The following is a 14,723-nucleotide window of genomic DNA, read 5'->3' as shown; positions in this document are numbered from 1 at the left end:
GGAGCTTGGAAGTCAATAGTATGTCCTAATAACAAGTAAACAAACTGAACAAAATGAAAGATAAACTATTCTCAGATCTATAAGAGAGGGGGAGATACAAGGCAAACCACTGCCCCCAAGATTGGAGAGATGAAGGCAAATGAATATAGGAAGTCACAGCTTATCTGGAGCAGACACTCACAAGGCAAAACCCCTGTGGAAAAAGAGTGCTGGGGTAGGAAAACTTGAACTGTAATTCACAAATCGCTGAAGGCTCAGTGCAAACAATTCTAAGAGTGAAAAACTCTAAAGGGACCCGGTCCTAGCAGTGAGGGCCCCATAATGTTGTCAGATTCAACTTCAGGAACCCCATCAGATTCTCACAATAAATATCAGAGAACAATCTCCTGAGGCTTCCAGCAGGTAGAGGGACAAATGCACCATTTTGAAACATGGCCAGAGCATTTTGTTCTCCTTAACAAGGCCTGCCCTTGGGATTATCTTGTTATACAAAAAGTACCCCTGCTAGGGTGTTATCAAACCCTAAATGACCTGAGGAAGGGAAAAATACTCAACTCCAGCCATCCCTATCCATACTGTCACACCTGAGCTGAGAGAACAAAACTGAGAAACACTTGTGAAGTTTACAGTCCACCGGCATAGGCATAAGCGCACTAAAAGACTGAGATGTAATTACAGGACTATGGAATGCTTTTCCTACCCTGACACTTCACTACCACATTACTAAAGGTCTATTCACAGCAGTTCCTTATACATGCTATATCATATTTAGCTATCAATAAAAAATTACAAAGCATACTAAAAGGCAACCATGTATATACATATATATATATATATATATATATATATACATATATATATATATATATATATATATATATATATATATATGTAAGATAGAACAAACATCAGAACTAGAGATGACAGGGATGTTGAAATTACAACCATGATTGATACGCTAAGTTCTCTCATGGATAAAGTAGGTATGATGCAAGAAAAAATGAGCAGTATATAGAGTAGAAATGTTAAGAAAGAACCAAAAAGAAATGCCAGAGATAAAAACAACAAAAAAAAAACAAAAACAACAAACAAAAAACACTTCCACAGAAATGTAGAATGCTTTGATAGTAGACTGGACACAATTAGGGAAATAAATCTCTGTATTTGAGGATATCTCACTAAAAATCTTCAAAACTGAAAAGCAGAGTACAAAGACTGTAAAGAACAGAATATACAAGGACTGTGGTACAACTACAAAAGGTGTAACATAAGCATAATGAGAATTTCAGTAGGAGAAGAAAGGGAAAAAATAACAGAAGAAATATGTGAAACAATAATGACTGAGAATTTCCCCAATTAATGTCAGACACCAAACCACATATTTAGGAAGATGAGAGAACACTAAGTCGGATAAATGCCAACAAAACAAAACAAAAATCTCACCTATGCATATCATCTTAAAATTAACCAAAATCAAGATAGCGAAAATATCTTGAAAGAAGTCAGAGTAAAAAAAAAAAAAAAAAATTACCTATAGAGAAACAATTATAAGAATTACATCCGACTATTTAGAAACCGCGTAAGTAAAAAAGAGAATGAAGTGAATATTTAAAATGCTGAGAGAAAAAACCCCAAAAAACAAAAAACACCAACTTAGAATTCTGTAGCCTGTGAAATTATCTTTCAAAAGTGAAGATACAAAGATATAAAGATATAAAGAAGTAAAGCCTTTCTTAGACAAACAAAATTGAGGGAATTCATTGCCGAAAGACTTACCTTGCAAGAAATGTTTGAAAGAAGTTCTTCAGAGAGAAGGAAAATAATTTAGGTGAGAAACTCAGGTTTATATAAAGAAAACAAGAGCATTGATAAACGAATAAGTGAAGGTAAAATAAAGCCTTTAATTTATCTTAGTCTTAATTGACCTGAGATAACAGTTTGTTCAAAAAAATAATAGCAACAATATATTCAATTATGAATACTTATTTATATATGCTTTATGTATGCTTCTATATAAGTGAAATGAATGACAGCAATGACACAAGGGATGGGAGAAAAAATCAGGACTATTTTCTCATTATAAGGTACTCACACTACAGGTGAAGTGTTATATGTTAATTGAAAGTGGACTTGGATTAGTTGTAAATGGATATTTCAAATTCTAGGGCAACAACAAGTTTTTAAAAAATATGTAACCAATATCTAAAGAAAGGTGAGAAAATTAAATTATATAAAATGCTTGTTTTAACCACAAAAGTTCGAAAAAGAATGACAAACATAGGATCAAGTAACAAGGGCAACAAAGTTGTAAGGAATATGGTAGTTATTATCCAGCTCTATCAATAATCACTTTTAATATAAATAGTCTAAATTCACCAACTAGGAGAGAATGTCAGAGTGAAACAAAAGACATGACCCAACAATATGTTGTAAACAAGAAACACACTTTAAATATAAAGATTAAAGGTATATCATCGGAGGAAATATACCAGGATAACACTAATCAAAAGAAAACAGTAGCAGCTATGTTAATTTCAGACAGAGCAGGTTTCAAAGTAAGGGATGTTATAAGGGATGATACAGAAGGGCATTACACAATGATAAATGGGTCAATTTTTAAAAAAGACATAAGAATCCTTAGTGTATATTCACCAAACAACAGAGCATAGAATTGCATGAGGCAAAAAATTATAGAATTCCAAGGAGAAATAGTGAATTCACTATCATAGTTGGAGACTTTAGCACCCCTCTTTCAGAAATGGACAGATCAGCAGGTAGAAAATCAGTAAAACTACAGTTATATTCAACAATACCATCAATCAACTAGATATAACTGATGTCATTAGACTACTTAATTCAACAGTAGCAGAATATGTTTTTCTCAAACTGTTCACCCAAATAGACCACAGTCTGAGCCATGAAACACACTTTAAAATAAAAATTGAAAGAATAGAAATCATACAATTTCAGCTCTCAGAACACAATGAAATAAAAGAATAAATCACTAACAGAAAGATAACTGGAAAAATCCCAAAAGCATTGAAATTAAGCAATACACTTCTAAATAACACATGGATCAAAGAAAAAAACTCAATGTAAATGAGGAATGGTTTTAACTAAATGATAATGAAAACACAACATATCAAAATGTGTGGGATGTAGAGAAAGCAGTGTTTAAGAAGAAATTTATAGCATTGAGTGCATATATTAGAAAAGAAGGAAGATCTAAAATCAGTAATATAAATTTTCACCTTAGGAAACTGGAAAAAAAATGAACAAATTAAACCCAAAGTAAGCAGAAGAAAATAAATAATAAGAATTAACACAGACACTAATAAAGTTGAAAACAGGAAATCAACAGAGAAAGGCAACTAAGCCAAAATCTGGGTCTTTGAAAAGATAAAAGAAATTAATAAATTATAGCCAAGCTAACAAAAGAACACAAATTACTAATATCAGAAATCAAACAGGGAGGGCAGCCGGATGGCTCAGTTGGGTAGAGCTTAAGCTCTGAACAACAGGGTTGTTTGTTCGATTCCCACATGAGCAGACAGTGAGCTGCTCCCTCCACAACTAGATTGAAGACAATGAACTGCTGCTGAGCTTCTGGAGGGGCAGCCAGATGGCTCAGTTGGTTACAGCGTGAGCTCTCAACAAGGTTTCCAGTTCAATTCCCGCATGGGATGGTAGGCTGCGCCCCAAGCAACTAAAAATTGAAAATAGCAACTGGACTTGGTGCTGAGCTGCACCTTCCAATACTACATTGAAAGAGATCAACTTGGAGCTGATGAGCCCTGGAGAAGCAACACTGTTCCCCAATATTCTCCAACAACAACAACAAAAAATTATCTCACTACAATATTTAAAAAAATCATATTAAAAAAAATGAAAGAGGGAGACATCACTGCCATTGTCATGGAAATTAAAAAGATAATAAAATAATGCTATACACAATTTTGTCCACAACCTAGATGAAATGTACTAATTCCTTGAAAGACACAAGCTTTCAAAACACACAAGAAAAAAATAGGCAATCTGAATAGCTTATATCTATTAAAGAAATTGAATCAATAATTAAAACTATTCAAAACAGAAAGCATCAGGCCCAGATGGGTTCACTGGTGAATTGTACTGAACATTTAAGGAACAAATCAAAACAAATTGCTACAATCTTTTTCAGAGAATAGAGCTGAGGTAATACATCCTAACTTATTCTATGAGGCTAGCATTACCCTGATACCAGAAACAGATAAAGATATTACAAGAAAAGAAAACTACAGGCCAATGTCACTTGTGAATTTCCTCACAAATATTAAAAATCCTCACAAATATTAACAAATTGACTCCAACAATGCATAAAAAAATATATATATACATCATGACCAGGTGGGATTTATATCAAGCATGCACAGATAATTCAACATTTGAAAATCAATTAATGTAATTCAGCACAGCAAGACTAAAAACAAAAACAAAAACAACAACAAAAAAAGACCACAAATAATCTTATCAATAGGTGCTGAGAAACATTTTGCAAAATCCAACACTTATTGATGATTAAAATTCTCACTAAAATAGGCATATAGGAAAAATTTCTCAACTTGATAAATATTCTTTACAAAAAAACAAAACAAAACAAAACAAAAAACCCTATAGCTAATATCATACTTAATGGTTAGTAACTTGAAGCTTAACAACTAAGATCAGGTGTAAATCAAAGATGTCACCTCTTAGCACTCCTTTTCAACATTATAAAGGAAGTACTTGCTAATGCAACCAGACAAGAAAAGGAAACAAAATATATATTGGCAAGGAAGACATAAAACCATCTTTTTTTCCCCAGTTGACACAATTATATATGTAGAAAATCTGAAAGAATCAACAACAAAAAAAATCCTGGACTAATAACTGATTATAGCAATTTACAGGATACAGGTTAATATACAAGTCAAACGCTTGCCTATCATTTGCACTGAACAAGTAAACTTTGAAATTAAAAACACAATAACATTTACATCAGCACCCCAAAAATGAAACACTTAGATGTAAATCTAACAAACATGTACAAGATCTATAAGAAGAAAACTGCACAACTCTGATGAAAGATTAAAAAAAGACTAAATAAATGGAGAGATATTCTCCTCTGTTTATAGATATATATAATATATATATATATATATATTTTAAAATATAATATATATATATTCAAATATATATATAACACATATTTTTGGTAAGAATTGACATCTGACAATATTGAGTATATATATATATATATATATATATATATATATATATATATATATACTTTTTTTTTTTTAATTTATTATTTTTTTTCCCAACGCAGTACTAGTCAAAATCCCAGCAGGTTACTTTATGGATATTGATAAAAAAAAACTGATTCTAAATTATGTATAGAAAGGCAAAAGACCAAGAAAGGCAATATGATATTAAGGAGAAGAACAAAGACAGAAAACTGCTGCTACCTGATTTCAAGACTTACTACAAAGCTACAGAAATCAAGACAGTTTGGTATTGGCAAGAACAGACAAATATATTGATGGAACAGAACAGAGATCCCAGGAACAGACCCTCATAAATACAGTCAACTGGTCTTTAACAAAGGAGCAAAGATAGTCTCTTCAACAAATAGTGTTGGAAAACTGGACATCCACATACAAGAATATGAACCTAAACAAAAACCTTATACCCTTAACAAAAATTAACTCAAAATGGATCATACACCTTGACATGAAACATTAAATGATAAAACTTCTTGAAGATAACATATGAGAACCTGAATGGCTTCTGTATCATAAAGCCTTTGTATCTACAACATCAAAGTCACAATACATGAAAGACATAATTGATTAGCTGGACTTCATTAAAATTACATCCTTTTGCTCTGTGAAAGACAATATCCAGAGAACTAGAAAACAAGCCACAGACTGGGAGAAAATATTTTGAAAAGATACATCTATTAAACAACCATAACCAGAAATATATAAATAACTCTTAAAACTCAACAATCAGAAAACAAACAACCTAATTAAAAAATGAGCCTCACTCATATGTGCTATATAAAACTAAAAGCAACAAATGAACAAGACAAACAAAGAAACAAAACACATAGACACAGACAACAGTCAACAGTGTAGTGGTTACCAGAGGGTAAGAGGGGAGGGGAGTGGTAAAAGAGGGAAAACAGTGTCAACTATATGGTGATGGAAGGAGAACAGACTCTGGGTAGTGAACACACAGTGCAATATTCAGATAATGTATTATAGAATTGTATATTTGAAACATATAATTTTACTAACCAATGTCACTTCAATAAATTTAATAAATAAAAAAGACTACAAAAACAGTAGCATAAAATAATAAAAGAAATGAAATATGATTTTTACCATTTAAAATAATAAAAATATGAATCAGATTGATCCATGGCGAAAAATATGGGCCAAAGACCTTCACTGACAAAACTAACTAAAAAAGATACATAGGTGACAAATAAATATACAGAAAGATGCTCCATGGCATGTGGTATAAGGAAAGTGAAAATTAAAATAACAATGAGATATTCCTACACAACTATTTGAAAGCCAAAAATCCAGAACATTGACAAAATCAAATCCTGGTGAGGATGTAGAGCAATAGGAACTCTCATTTATTGTTGGTAGGAATGCAAAATGGTACAGATACTTTGGAAAACCTTTTGAAAGTTTCTCACAAAACTAGAAATAATCTTATTATACAATATAGCCATCACTCTATTTATCATTTACTCAAATAAATAGAAAACTATGTTTTCACAAAAAACTGCACATGGATGTCTATAGCAGCTTTATTCTGATTTGCCAAAACTTGGAAGCAACCAACATATCTTTCAATAGGAGAGTGGATAAATAAAACTGTGAAGTATTGTTTCACCCAAAAAAGATGGGCTATCAAGCCATGAAAAAACAATGAAGAAACTTAAATACATATTAGTAAGCAAAAGAAGCCAATCTGAAAAGGCTATCTACTGTATGATTCCAACAATACGACATTCTGGAAAAGACAGAAAAATTATGACGATAATAATAAATAAGGTCAGTGATTACTAGATTTGTGAATGGTTGGGAAGGTGAATATCCAGAGCACAGAGGATATTTAGCGTGGTGAAAATACCCTGTATGATATTATTATGATGGACATATGTTGCTATATTTTGTCCAAACACATAGAATGTATGGCACCATGAATGAACCTGAGGTAAACTGAACTTTAGGAGATTATGATGTGTCAATGTAGGTTCCATCTTTGATAAAATGCCCTATTCTAGAGAGTGATGTTGATAATGGGAGAGGTATGTACTTGTGGGGACAGGGGTTTTATGGGAAATCTCTGTACCTCTGTCTCAAATTTGTTGTAAACCTAAAACTGCTCTAAAAAATAAAGTGTTTTAAAAAAAATCTTGTATTCTTACTCTATCAGCTCCCTATGTTCCCAGTCATGGCTCATTTACTCTCTGTCTCTACACATTTCTCTATTCTGGATATTTTATATAAATGGGATAATATAATATGTAGTCTTTCATGACTGGCTTTTTTCACTTTGTCTAGTTTTTAAGATTCATCTGTGTTGTATCATGTACTTCAGTACTTCATTCCTTTTTACGATTGAATAATATTTCACCAGTCAGTTATATAACTTTTTAGTTTTCCATTCATTAGATGATATGTGAGGTCTGAGAATTAAGTTCGCGAACTTGCCACCCTGTACTTTCATTGGCAGCACTCTACAAACAGCTCTGTAAGGTTTCATAACCTTGTATATCAGTGTCTCACAGCTGTGTTCATGTCAATGTGTGGCGGTGTCTTGCTAAGTGGCGTTCATAATTGTTGTTGCATGGTTTTGAGTTCATTCGTGAGAATGTTTGAGCTTTAATTAGAGGAACAAACAAACATTAAATTTCTTGTTAAACTTGGCAAGAGTGGAAGTAAAATCAGGGACACGTTAATCCAAATTTATGGGGATAATGCCATGAAGAAAACGTCAGTGTACAAATGGATTAAATGTTTTTCTGAGGGGAAAGAATGCATCATTGATGAGGAGAGGTCAGGGTGGCCAGTAACGAGCAGAAGTGACAAAAACATTGCAAAAATTTGTTGAATTGTGCGTGAAAATCATAAGCTGACTGTGAGAAACATAGCAGACCAAGTAAACATCAATAAAGAAACAGTTAAGAAAATCTTGGCATGAGACACGTGTGTGCAAAAATGGTCCCATAGGAGCTCACCAATGAACAAAAGCAAAGGAGAGTCGAAGTTTGCCAAGACCTTTAGGGGAGTCAAGACAAAGTTTTGGGCCATGTTATCACTGGTGATGAAACGTGGGTGTACCTACATGACCCTGAAACAAAACATCAAAGTGCACAATGGAAGTCAGCCAATTCTCTGTAACCAAACAAGTTCCATCAGTCTAAATCAAGAGTCAAACGATGTTGCTAACCGTTTTTGATATCAAAGGGATTATTCATTATGAATCCGTACCAACTGGACAAACAGTTAACAAGTTTACTATTTGGAAGTGCTGAAAAAGCTGCACTAAAAAAATAAAAATGACCTCAACTTTTTGCCAACAATCCATGGCTCCTGCATCATGACAATGCACCAGTTCACACAACACTGTCTGTGAAGGTGATTTTAGCCAATAAACAAATAACTGTATTGGAACACCCTCCCTACTCACCTTATCTGGCCCCCAATGACTTCTTTCTTTACCTGAAGATAAAGTATATATTAAAAGGTTGACATTTTGATGACAAGGGTAATATGATGACAGCTCTGATGGCCATTCCAGAAAGAGTCCCAAAATTGCTTTCAAGGGTGGACTACGTGCTGGCGTCGGTGCAGAGCTTCCCAAGGGGAGTACTTCGAAGGTGTCCATAGTGATATTCAGCAATGAGGTATGTAGCACGTTTTCTAGGTTGAGTTTACGAACTTAAATTGTCAAGCTTCATATTTGTGTGGTTTCCATCTTTTGCTATTATAAATAATTCTGCCATTCGCTTACAATTTTTCGAGTAGACTTATGTTTTCATTTGTTTTGGAAATATAACTGGGAAGAAAATTGCTGAATCAAATGGGAACTTTATTTTTAACAATTTACCAGACTGTTTTCCAAAATGTCTGAGGCATTTGACATGCCTGTTAGTGATTTATGAAGGTTCTGATTTTGCCACATTCTCAGCACTTGTTATTATCTCCCTTTTTGATTACAGCCATCTTGGTGGGTTATGAAATATTTCAGTGTGATTTTTATTTGCATTTCCCTGGTGACTAAATGACATCAAGTATAATTTCACATGCTTATTGGTCATTTGTATATCTTCCTTGGAGAAATTTCTATTTTGAAGCTTTGTCTATTTTATCATTTCATTCTTTCTCTTTGTATTATAGAGCTATAACAGTTATTTTTATTTTTTATATAAATGTCCCTTATTAGACATATGATTTGTAAATATTTTCTCCTTTTCCTGGGTGGTATTTGCACTTTATTTATAATGTCTTTTGAAGAAAAAAATTAACTTTGATGAAATTCAATTTATCTATTTTCTCTGTTTTTGTTTGTGCTTTTCATGTCATATATAAGAATGTGTCATCAATATTTACCCCTATGTTTTCTTCTGAGGGGTTTTTAGTTTTAGCTCTTTCATGTAGGTGTTTGATTCACTTTGTGTTAAATGTTGTATATGGTGTAAAGTAAAATTCAACTTCGTTCTTTTGCATGTGACTACCCAGAAGTCCCGATATCATTTGTTGAGAAAACTATTCTTTATCCCATTGAATGGGCTTGACATCCTTCTCAAAAATTAGTTGATCATAGACACATAATTTCATTTCTGGGTGCTCAGTTTTATACAAAGATCTATAAGTCTATTCTTGTGTCAGTACCATTCTATTTTTAATACTGTAGCTTTGCAATCAGTTTTGAAATCAGGAAATATGAATCTTCCAATTTTATTTTTTTGCAAAATTATTTTAGCTATTTAGGCCCCCTTGCAGCTGCATTTGAATTTTAGAAATATCTCTTCCACCTGAGAAAGAACAAAAAATATTCAGAGGGATTTTGATAAGGATTGTATTGTGTCTACAGATTCATTTAGGCAGTATTGCCATCTTAACAATATTAAGTCTTCCAATATATGAACATGGGATATTTTTCCATACTGTTTAAATTAATGTAACATTGCAGCATATTTTTAACTGAGGAAACATGGCAATGATTTCTTGGTTATGACACCAAAAGCACAAGAAACAAAAGAAAAAAATAAGCATGAGGGGTTACATCATTAAAAAAAAATTCTGCATAGCAAAGGAAACAATCAACAGTATGAAAAGCAACCTATGAAATGGGGGAAAATACTTGTAAACCATGAATCTCATGAGGGGTTAATATCCAAAATATATAAGAAACTCCTACATCTCAATAGCCAAAAAACAAAACAAAAAAACAATTACCCAGTTAAGAAATGGCAAAGGACTTGAATAGACGTTTCTGCGAAGAAGACATGCATACAAATGGCCAGTAGGCATAAGAAAAGATGGTCAGCGTTACTAATCATCTGGGAAATGTAAATCAAAACCACAATGAGATATCACCTCATGCCTATTAGAATCGCTGATATAAAGGTAAATAAAAAACGTTGACAAGGATGTGGAGACATCAGAACTCTTGTCATTATTGGTCAGAATGTAAATTGCTGCACCTGGTATGGAAAACAGGATGGAGTTCCTCAAAAATTAAAAATAGATCTATGTATTACATGATTCAGCAATACCATTTCTGTTTATATATCCCAAAGAATTCAAAATAGAATATTGGAGAAATGCTTGCCGTCTTATGTTCATTGCAGTATTATTCATAATACTGCAGATAGATAAACAATCTAAATGTCCGCCTAGATGGATAAAGAAAATGTGGTATATACATGCCCTGTAACATTACTCAGACTTATAAAATAAGGGAATCTTGCCATATGGGATGACATGGATGAAATGGCTCAGTTAAATAAGCTAGTAACAGAAGGACAAATACTGCATGAATCCACTTATATGAGATATCTACAATAGTCAAACTTATAGAAACAGAGAATAAAATGATGTGGTTGGGGTCAGAGCAAAATGGGGAGTTGCTGTTTAATGAGCAAAAGTTTCAGCTACATGAGATAAATAAGTTCTAGATATTTTCTGTACAACATTGTGCCTACAGTTAACAATACTGTATTGTGTTCTTAAATTTTTGTAAAGAGGGCAGATCTCCTGTTAGGAAATATTACCATAATAAATACATTAATTAAGTAATAAATTAATTAATTTTGAGAAAAAATATTAAATCCAATAAAGGAAAACATAAATAAAAATAAACTCAATAAAAGTGAAACAATTTTCTGAGCAATTCATACTGCCAATGAAAGTGTAAGTCTAGTCTAAGCATGTGACTGATTACGACATTAAAAAAAAAAAAGAGTCTTAATATTTCAAAGGCCAGACAAAGGTTGACAAATCTCTATAGCCCCCAAAGAGGGCATATTGCCTCAAGTTCTTGCCAGATGTGTCTAGGAAGGATAAAGAAATGGGATTGTTAGTTTTTTGTTGTTGTTATTGAGTTGTATGAGTTCCTTATATATTTTGGATATTAGCCCCTTATCGGAGCCGTTATTTGCAAAAACTTTCTCCCATTCGATTGGTTGCCTCTTTATTTTGTTGATGGTTTCTTTCGCTGTTCAGAAGCTTTTCAGTTTGATATAGTCTCATTCATTTATTTTAACTTTTACTTCCTTTGCCTTTAAAGTCAAATTCATAAAATCCTCTTTGAACCCAAGGTCCATAAGTTTGTATCTATGTTTTCTTCTTTGCAGTTTCTTGTTTCAGGTCTTATGTTTAGATCTTTGATCCATTTTGAATTAGTTTGGTACATAGTGACTGATAGCAGTCTAGTTTCATTCTTTTGCACGTGGCTTTCTAATTCTCCCAGCACCATTTATTGGATAGGCTGCCTTGTCTCCATTGTATGTTTTAGGCTACTTTGTGGAAAACTATCTGTCCATATTTATGTGGGTTTATTTTTGGGCTCTCAAATCAACATAGAAATGCAAATAAAAACCACAATGAGATATCACCTCACACCAGTTAGAATGGCTATCATCAACAAGACAAATAATAACAAATTTTGGAGAGGCTGTGGAGAAAAAGGAACCCTCATACATTGTTGGTGGGAATGCAGATTGGTGCAGCCACTGTGGAAGGCAGTGTGGAGGTTCCTCAAAAAATTAAGAATAGAATTACCATATTACCCAGCAATCCCTCTCCTGGGTCTCTACACAAAAAATCTGAAAACATTTATCTGTAAAGATATATGTCCTCCAATGTTCCTTGCAGCTTTGTTACAGTGCCCAAGACATTGAAACAACCAAAGTGTCCTTCGATCGATGATTGGATTAAGAAGTTATGGTATATATACGCCATAAGAAAAGATGAAATAGTGCCATTTGCAACAACATGGATGGATTTTGAGATTATTATGCTAAGGGAAACAAGTAGACAGAGAAAGTAGAGAACCACATGGTTTCACTGATATGTGGTATATAAAACTGAAAGCAACAAAGGAACAAGACAAGCAAATGAAGAAACAAAAACTCATAGACACAGAAAATAGTTTAGTGGTTACCAAAGGATAAGGAGGGTGGGAGGTGGTTGATGTGGGTAAAAGGGATCAAATATATAGTGATGGAAGGAGAACTGACTCTGGGTGGTTAACACACAATGTGATATATAGATGATGTATTACAGAATTGTACACCTGATCTATGTAACTTTACTAACAATTGTCTCTCCAATAAACATTAATTAAAAAAAAAAGAAGAAGAAGAAAGAAAAAAAAAAAGAGAGAAGAAATGGGAAGAACCTTCCACAGGGTGGAGCCAGGGAGCAATGAAAATAGATGGAGAGGTAAGGCCTCTCAGAAAGCAGACTCAGAGCTTACTCCAATTAAATCCTGGGAAGAGTTACCTCATTTGTAGTCCTTTGGCAACCTAACTTCTTACTGTTTTTTTAGATAATGGCTGTGCCACACAGCTGGCAGTATGTTTATTTAAGAGGGATATCTTTTAATATGGATGCCTCAGCAATTAAAAGCTTAATGTCAGCCACTTACACTATAATCTAAAAGCTTAATGTCAGGCACTTACACTACTCAGAGACTAAATTATTGAGGTGTTTGCTTTATACAATTTCTAGCACTTTTGCTGGGGAGCAGGTAGAGCTCCCTAGGATGGACCAATTTTGCTATGTCTTCCTAGCAGGAATTTCATAATTTTTATGGAAGTTCTGATGTATTTGTCCATTTTTGCCTTTCTGAGTCAGGTTATCCTGCATTAGACCTACCATTGTACATTTTTTGTATACGTTTGAGGTAAAATGATGGGCTGACATCTTCTCATGTATTTCACTGGTCTCCGAACTTGAAGGAACTACATTTGTACTCATGAAGAAGCTGCATGACATCCCCTGAGCTTTTGTGATACCTTGCATATTTCCCATTTGCTCACTTTAGATTTACTTTCCTCCTTTCTCCACCCTGTTCTGTATGTGTGGCAAAAGCAGACTTTATCTGTGGACTTTATCACTCTGTTTTGTGTTGTTTTCTTTGTTTGTTTTGTTTTGACTTTTGCTGGCCAGTTGTGTTCAGCCAATGGGTCAGATATTAGAGGAAGTGAGGAAAGGGGGAGGGAGGGAGGGAGGGAGAGAGAGAGAGAGAGAGAGAGAGAGAGAGAGAGAGAGAGAGAGAGAGAGAGAGAGAGAAGGGAGGTGAAAGAGGGGAGGGAGGGGAGGGGAGAGGAGGGAGGGGAAGGGAAGGGAAGGGAAGGGAAGGGAAGGGAAGGGAAGGGAAGGGAAGGGAAGGGAAGAGAAGAGAAGAGAAGAGAAGAGAAGAGAAGAGAAGAGAAGAGAAGAGAAGAGAAGAGAAGAGAAGAGAAGAATCCTTATTCCTCTGTTTCTGTCTGCTGAAGATTCTTTTTTAACACGTTTCTTTACTAGTGTCCCCAGCTTCTGTCAAGCACCATACCACTGTACTTCTAAGACCAATCTAATAACTATTCCAATAGCCATTTCCTCCCTACTCTTCAGATCTAAGGGTGTTGATTGTCTTCTACTGCTTCAAGTTCAGGACGCTTCACCATCCCATTAGGCTTCCTTTAATTCTGCCAGCTCTTTTGTAAATACTACTTTGTATAACTCTCTGTAATTATATCTTTTTTCTTCAATTATTTATTTTTTAATGTTCCACCTGTTTTATCCTAGTACTTTGATCAATATATTGAACTTTACATTGGGGCAATGACTGGATGGAGGTTTATTTACTTCTCTTTTGCAGGGTTGAAGGCATGGGAAAAATAAACAAATTATTATTTGGTACTAGTAGGTTTAACTATGCCAGAGAAAATAACGTTCACTGAATCTTGCATATGTCATGTACTTCAAGATTTTTTTCAAACTACTCTGTAATGTAGGGTTTCCAGTTATATGCTTGATTTCAGCCAATGGACTATGAAAGAAAATGACAAGTATTATTTATGAGCAGAGGCAGTTAAGAGCAGGAGTAAATTCCCCATGTGTGCTTTCCTCAAGTCACCATTGAGGTGACTTGAGAATACAGTTTTCTCAGGTAGCATAGCTACC

This window comes from Rhinolophus hipposideros (assembly GCF_964194185.1).
Source record: "Rhinolophus hipposideros genome assembly, chromosome: 2".
In the NCBI taxonomy this organism is placed as follows: domain Eukaryota; kingdom Metazoa; phylum Chordata; class Mammalia; order Chiroptera; family Rhinolophidae; genus Rhinolophus; species Rhinolophus hipposideros.
This window is presented reverse-complemented; position numbering follows the sequence as displayed.